This window comes from Sipha flava, unplaced genomic scaffold, assembly GCF_003268045.1.
Source record: "Sipha flava isolate LNK unplaced genomic scaffold, YSA_version1 164_pilon_pilon, whole genome shotgun sequence".
NCBI lineage: Eukaryota > Metazoa > Arthropoda > Insecta > Hemiptera > Aphididae > Sipha > Sipha flava.
In genome coordinates this window covers 819,244-827,547 of record NW_020271825.1, presented here as the reverse complement: position 1 = coordinate 827,547, position 8,304 = coordinate 819,244, and the positions used below count along the sequence as shown (strand labels likewise).

Here is an 8,304-nt window from a genome sequence, read left to right as displayed (position 1 = left end):
AAGAAGAAGAAGAAAGAAAAAAAAACGATGTAGATGAAGTAATTAGAGCAAGAGAACGTCTCCACAAGAGAGCAATTCGACAAGAGCGTAGAATAATTAAAGAAATGAATATGCAAATGGCTATAGATGAAGAAATTAGGCTAGAATTAGAACAAGCTCGAGCTGTTGAGGTTGTAATAGCAAGAATACAAGCAATATTGATCGCAAAAGAAGCAGCTATAGTACAAAGAAGACAACGTGACATTAATTAAAAACATATATTATAACTAAACTATTTTAATGATCTTTATTGTGTATTTGAATAATTTATAAATACTTTATAATGAAATTCAATGTTTATGGGTAGGTATAAAATAAACTGGTTTATTTATATTGTCTTATTAAATGTAGTAGCAACTTTATACATGTATTTGTAAAGTATATTAAAGTACTCTGAAGATCATTACATTAAAACTAAAATACTCAATAATTGTATTATTAAAACTGGTATATCATTTATAAGAATATTTTTCAAATATTAAATTCAATATTTTTTTTTATTTTTTTAATTTTTTAATATTCTAACGGATCGTTAAATCCAAGTACAACATATATATATATATATATATATATATATAATAGTAAAATATTGACAATGAATCAATAATACATATGAGAGCAGCTAATCTGTTTTATCTTATTTCTGGTGTGGAATATCTATAACTTATAGTTATAACATTATAAATGACATTTTAAACCCCTTTAAATATTCAAATAATCAATATTCACAATTCACTCAATTCTATCATACATTTGTTTGCAAGTTAGCTGCAGCTGGTTGATAATAATAATTATATTAAATAGGTAATAATAATTTTAAAAATCGACTTAAGGTGCTTTAATATATAAATAATTACTTTTTGTAACGACACTAAAAATAAGTGACTTTAAGTTGAAAAGGTGACTGGTTCCTAACTCTAAATAATTTATATTTTTTGGTCAATTCACATTGGCTTTATGATTGAAACGAAAGAGCGAACCGAATACTAGTATTCAGTGGCGATTTTATTTGATTATGTGACAGGAAGAATTCACAATTCTTATTAAGTGACCAGTCCTTATTAGTTAAATGTTCATGTATTGGAGTAAGGATGCCGATGACAATAGTAGTCATACTCATTTTACACAAGTGCCATAGGATATTGGTCTTACATATATTAGTATTATATAATATAAAATTGTACAAATGATTGATAAATGTTACACCACATCATTTAATCAAAATATAAAAGTTTTTTTTTAATTTACCTTGTTAAAATTTAATTGGTTAGATCATGTCAAAAAATTATTTTATGCCGTCATGTAAAGATGGATACCCCTCTACCAGTTCTAAAACAAAATATTGAGAATTCGCAATAAAACATTGTTTAAAGCACCTAAGGTAAATTATGTTTATTTTTAAACTAAATAATATATTATAATATAATATTAAGATGCAGAATATATATTGTAATTTTTATTTAAATTGTGATGTATACATTTATGAAAAATTTTGTAGATACACCATATACATGTATATCAGGTATCTCATAATTGTACTTAATATTATAATATATTATTTCTTTTTAATTGACTACCTACTTATACAATAATCTTACTATATGATAAATTTTCTACTTATTACAGGATCCTAAAGTCTTAGCACAATGGGTTAAGGCAATTCCACGATCGGATAGAAATTTGAGGCCAGGAATATACTGTGTGTATGAAAAGCAGTTTAAACCTCAAATTTGACGTTTAAATACAGAAAATAATGCTGAAACCACTTACCTCAACAATTCATTCAATACAGTTATTGAGTTTTGATACATATAATAATATTGTGAACCAATTGAAAAAATACTATATTACCTGATGCAACATTTATTTCAAAGATTAAAGATGATTTGATTATTGGATGGTTTAATAATGACGAAGATACTGTGTTTAAAAAAATTATCATTAATAAAAATAATCTTAAAATACAAGTAGGTATAATGTTATTCATGACAATACATAATTATTAATAATTACATTTAATCGTAGGTAGTATAAAGATTGTATTTAGCAATAACTATATTTTAGGTGTTTGTAAGCAAAGTCATTGTGAATTTTGAAGGATTAATGCAAACTGCTACAGACTATCAAGATATTGAAATAATTATAACTATAGTAAATGATTTACAAGCTTTTAATGGCACTGGTCTTGAAAAAAGCTACATCTAATGTATAAATAATTTGTTAATTTGTATTTGAACAGGTTTTTACTTATATATTAATTGTAGCCTACAGTTATATGCATGCTATGGTTATGTTGATGTAAAGAAATTAGATACATCGTTCACAGATTCCCGTTGCACTATATGCTCTAAAGAAAGAAAAAAATATAATAGATCGTCAGAGAATCTCTAATTTAAGACATAAAGAAATAAAAAAAAATTAATGAAACAAAAAAGCAAAAGTAGAGTCAAGAACATCACTCGGAAAAATAGCAGACAGAGGCGGATTTATCTTTTTTACGGCTATAGGCACCAAAAATTTGCCGCTCCTATAATAGGTGAAAAAGTTACAATACCCCTCCAAAATACCTACTCTAAATATTTAATATATAGACAATAGTAGTGGACATCCATTTTAATTTTTAGACTATTTTTTTCGCCTGAAGTTATTTAGCCTACTTTGAAAAAAATGTCAATGGTTGTTCACTGAATTTCAATAAAAACCTACAAAATAAAATAAAATATATAGTATTATCAAAAACTGCTTTCTATATAATTGTTTACTATAATATTTATAGGTAATGACTATAAATCATAATGAACCAAAATAGATTGGTATACTGAATATCATATACGATGTACTATATGTTTGATCGTTTGATGTTTTTTAATAAAACACTACAAAATTTGCCGCCCCCCCAAATTTTGCCGCCCTAGGCAGCTGCCTACAATGCCTAATGGGAAATCCGCCTCTGATAGCAGACTTAACAATAAAGTAATTAATTTTGCAGTTTTGTAAAGTATTTGAATAAAAATCATGAACATTAGAGTATTAAATATTCAAATAATCATGGTAATAGTATTATAATTATTTTATTAATATTGTATTGGTCCAATAATTTTTATATTATTTTATACCATCCATATGATATGTTTTTTTTTGACATATCTCTGGTTAATTGTTTTTCTTTTCATTTATATAAGATTTTTTTTAAATATAATTGTGTGAGTTTTAATATAATCTTTAATTTATATAGATGGTTATTGTAGTTATAAAAACCTTAATTAAATAAATAATTAAATTAAATGGCTAAATACAATTATTTATTTATTTAAAATTCAATAATTATTAATATTGTTCTAGATATTAAAGTTGAAAGAAAAGGTAGGCTTGTCAAAACAGAAATGTGCTACTGCATCCGCAGCAGTAACTGAAAATGAAATAGGAATATAATAAAGGAAATCGTTATTCCACTAACTAGATTTATGAATGCCTTTTGATTAAAATAAAAAGTAGAAAAGTCTATGAACATCTTTGTACGAACAAAATATTAGCTTTACCATGTATAGATACTCTAGGGAAATGTATAGTAAAAATGTCTAGTCAGTATAGTTTTCAACAAGCAATTTTTGATCTTTTAGCAAAAAAAAGCAGATTTTATGGCTCCTGAAGATAAACGAGGTTTAATTTATTTTAGATATGCCTTTTATCATAGAAAAGTATAAATTGGTATTTTATTTTGTACATTTTATGATTCTAATTTAGGAATTATATTACTAGATGAAATGAAATTAAGTGAATCAGTTTCATTTAATAAAAAAACTCTAAAGGTTAGGGCAAATTATAACTAACTTAGGCAATTATATACCTGAAGATCAGAAGAATAGTAAAGGTGATCATGCCTTGGTCTAAATGTACCAACAATTTTGAAGAAAATGGGTCCAGGCTTTGGCAGATTTTTTGAGTAAAGGTTGTGCTTCAAGTACAGTATTACATAAGATTATTATCGAATGTATTATTCTTCTGGAGAAGTCTGGTTTCCATGTAGATCGCATTGCAACTGATGGTGCTACATGGAATCGTAGTATGTGGATAAAGTTTAGAATTTCATCTGAAAATGTTAGTTGTGAACATATTTATGATTCATCAAGAAGATTATGGTTTTTGTCAGATTTTCCCCACCTCATTCAAAATTTTAGAAATCGCATAGTGAAACAAAGTGAATTTTGGGTATTATAATTACATCTTTTTTAATATTAGATCAAAATACAATGATTTTTTTAAGTTAATTTCTATTTTTTATTTAATAAATAATATTTCATGACATCTATCTATCTTTATATATCACAGTTATATTATTAATTATTCTTATTTACCAAGTATTATTTAAATGATGTGTAAGGTTGTAATTATATTTATTAAACATAAATAATGGGCTTTATCTTTGTCAAAATCAATAAATTAAACAAATCATTGCATATTGCGAAATTCTGGTCTTCAAAATATCATGTTTTACTCAATAAGACACCAGATGGAATAGTGAAGCTAAGACATTGGGATGCCATAATTACTTCTGAAAATCCTTTTGGTTTTAATTTAAAATTGTGTCCTAGTTTAAAGCTTAGTTTACACGATGCTAGTTTATTAGCAACCAGTAAGCTAGTTCACTATCTGATAGTAAAAAAGCATTGTTTAGTTAAGTGTGCTAGTAAACTAGCAAACTATTTTAATACCTAGTAAACTAGTTTGCGAGTTAAGTTGAACTATTTCAACTTTACTAGCAAACTAGCGTGCTATTTTATCCGATGCGAGTAAAAATAGTATCATTTAATAGGGCAATAGTTGTTTATTTTATACTAGTAGCTTGTATTTCCCCGGCAGTGTGTGTGAAAACATTAAAAACGATACCGAATATTCATTATTCAGTTATTATTCAGATATTTTAATAAGTTTTAACTATTTATTGTTTCTGTTAATTTTCTTGTTAAATATATTATCATAAACAAATTCATAATGAGTCATTTTAAAGTGAAGTGGAACAATTATGATATTTTCCAATTTCTTGGTACTTCACGATGACCGGTCATGAGGCTGTATGTGGTACTGACTATTGGTACTAGTGGTACTTATACTACTAGTAACTACTAGTATTTGAATATCGTGTATATGAAATAATTATTTTACTATCTACTAGTGAGATAGTAAGATAGTATGGTGTTTCACTAGTCGTCAGTAAACTAGCATCGTGTAAACTACGCTTTAGTAATGATGACGTACATCCTAAACCCTAACCTGGAATAAGAAAAATATTAGATATAACAAATTATAGTTTTAATAATAATAATATGTTTAGTATAATTTTAACAGACGTTAATAGTAAGAAATTAATATATTCAGAGGAAATAGGTTACTTAAATAAAAATGGGAGAATATTAAGTTTAAAAGAAATGTATAATTTAATTTGTAAAATCAAACATATTACATATTGTCACGATCCCGTGACAGATGTAATACTCACCAAATGTATTTTTAATTACATTGTGAAGAAAATTACTCCAAAAACAATAGTTAAAAAATGTAAAAAATAAAAGAAAATAACTAAAAAAAAAAAAAAGGAGAAAAACATGAGTGAGGAAATAGAAACTAGAAATACGATGATTTGAAGCTACAGATGAAGAAAACACTGAGTTCATTGTGATTGAAAATGATATATCTGTAATAGATATAAGTGACATTGTGAGTAAACTACCTGACCCAAAACTAAAAAAATGTGGTAGACAGTTAAAATCTATTTTTCGTGGAATTGTTGATGTTTTTGAAAAGTGTTAAACCTGATGATATTCTTTACTAGTCTTTTAATTTTAAAAATATAGTAACTTAATTATTACTTTATGTTCCTAATGGAGTACAAAGTAAGTACCTACTGAACTGAATTTTAAATCTGTTACCTACCTATTTGTTATATTTAAACAGAAAAAATACATATAGTCAAAAATATACATGTTTAAATTTGTTACTACTTTTTAATTTGTATTGTTATAATTTCTGTTTTGTTAATTAGTTATCTAAATGTTGTTACTATTTAAAATTATTTAATATTTAATACTTAATACTTTCAAAATTACCTTAATAAAGGGAATTATGTATCAACCAAAGTGTATTCCTAAATTATAATAAAAATTTTATTTAATTGTATTTTTTGTTTATTGTGGTATTTTTAGTTACCTAAAATCTAAATACAATTAGTATGATCAAATTATCTTTAATTTTCATTGCAATAAGTCTGTGTATAAAGATTTAATATATGTTGAATAAGTTATTTCATTTTATCATAAAATGACTATTTTATTTGTATTTTTATAATTCTGGCCATAAATGTGTATTTATGATGGTCATAGATGGGGTCTGGTGGCCATAAAAGGGGGAAACTGAGACTTTTTTTTACCAACAATTTTTTTTGACCATTTATTATAGTAAACAATCTATAACTGTGACCCCACTATAAGCAAGTCTTAATCTATAGGTTTACAAATGGCCATTGCTTAGCTATTAACTAGCAATGTATAACATTAAATTTGTGCGTAAAAATTGTTAAAGTGGCCATAGCTGGTGACCACCATAATTGATATAAAATATTTAGCTATAGCCCACGACATGTAATAATAAATTTAGAATTATGTTTAATTAATGGACATTAATTATTACCAAATAGAAATATATGCAATATTATTACATTGTATAAACTTTTTATCAACCTATTATATTGTTTAATACAATATAATTATTAAATGTTTGATAATATTTGTGTAGAATCGACCGAGGTAAGTTCTAATGACCCAGCACCCTCAATCCATTTGGATGAAGCTATTTGTGAAGAATGTCTAGAAATACCAATCAATTCAATGAATATAATTTCAATGGTGCACACCATTGAAATTATATCCATACACTTAAAAACATATTAAAGTGAAGTTTCCTCAAATTATGGAAACTTAAATGTACCACCAGATAGTTTATTTAATTATATCAATAAACTGGATGACATTTTTATAACAAATTTTTCTACGATTGCTATCCAAGATAATGTAAGAAAGAAAATGAAGAATCTAATTGATTATGTACCTTTTTCACATCTATGTGAATCATTTAGTTTTGATTTCCTTAAAAACCTCTATATTTGATTAAGAATCTACCATAGCATCAAAAAAATCAATAACGATTTACTTATAATACCGAGGAAAAAATCGAGAACTTAATATTTTTTTACATTTATAAAGTTATAAATTTAATAATATAAATAAATGTTTAATATAATTATATTCTATGATATTGTAATCCTATTATTTGTGATTTTATTTTTATTAATGTAACTCATATTTTAAATCAAATATTTGTATTGAAAAAAATAATAACTCGATGAAAATAGTTTTAATTCATGATTTTCTTATTTTATTAATCTGCACAGACATCCAATTATAAAACTAGTGATATTTTTTTGTTGAGGGTAATACCCAGGCAACCACCAACCCCCCAGATAACGGTATATCCGGGTAATACCCGATTTCATGGGTACCCAACGATTTCTGATAGTGGGTGTACCCAATACCAAAAATGGATACCCGAAAGTTTTTAATACACGTGAATGATGAAGCTAAGATCTAGCTGTCAGGAGGAAATTAATATTATAATTATACGATATAATAGAAATATTTTCTCTTATAATCTAACAATATTATGGTTTAAAAATAACGTGTTTATTATTTAGGAATCACTAAACAATGCTACAGTGTTATGTTAATTTGAATCATTAATTTGAGTGTAAATAATCATAAAAAACCAATATTGTATTTTTTATTTTAATATGTATTAAATAAATGCAATGTTTTATTAAAATTGCTTTGGCCCTTATTTTAAAAAAAAAAAATTAATTTAGCCATATCAATCTTTTCTATCAACAACTTAAACTTATTTCACAGTTTCGAAAACGGCAACACTGATTAAATTAAGTGATATCGTTGTTTGTTGTTGCTTTATAGGGTCAGTATATATTCATAGTGTGGTTTGTTCTCGATTTCATTTTTTTGAATTGCGTCTCGTTAGTTTCGTTTGTATTGTATTATTATTTGATATCCAATATGGGTAGTAATCTACAAGAAGTTTTAAGTGCATCGAAAATTAAACAACACGAAGAAGAAGAAGAAAGAAAAAGAAAAGAAGAAGGAGAAAAAAGGAAAATGGAAGAAGAAGAAAGAAAAAAAAAAACAATGTAGATGAAGCAATTAGAGC

General features: G+C 25.6%; 1 pseudogene; it reads left to right on the top strand.

Moving 5' to 3' along the window:
• Positions 1-1,313: 1,313 nt before the first annotated feature.
• On the top strand, positions 1,314-2,524 carry LOC112679589 (annotated as a pseudogene).
• Positions 2,525-8,304: the final 5,780 nt, after the last annotated feature.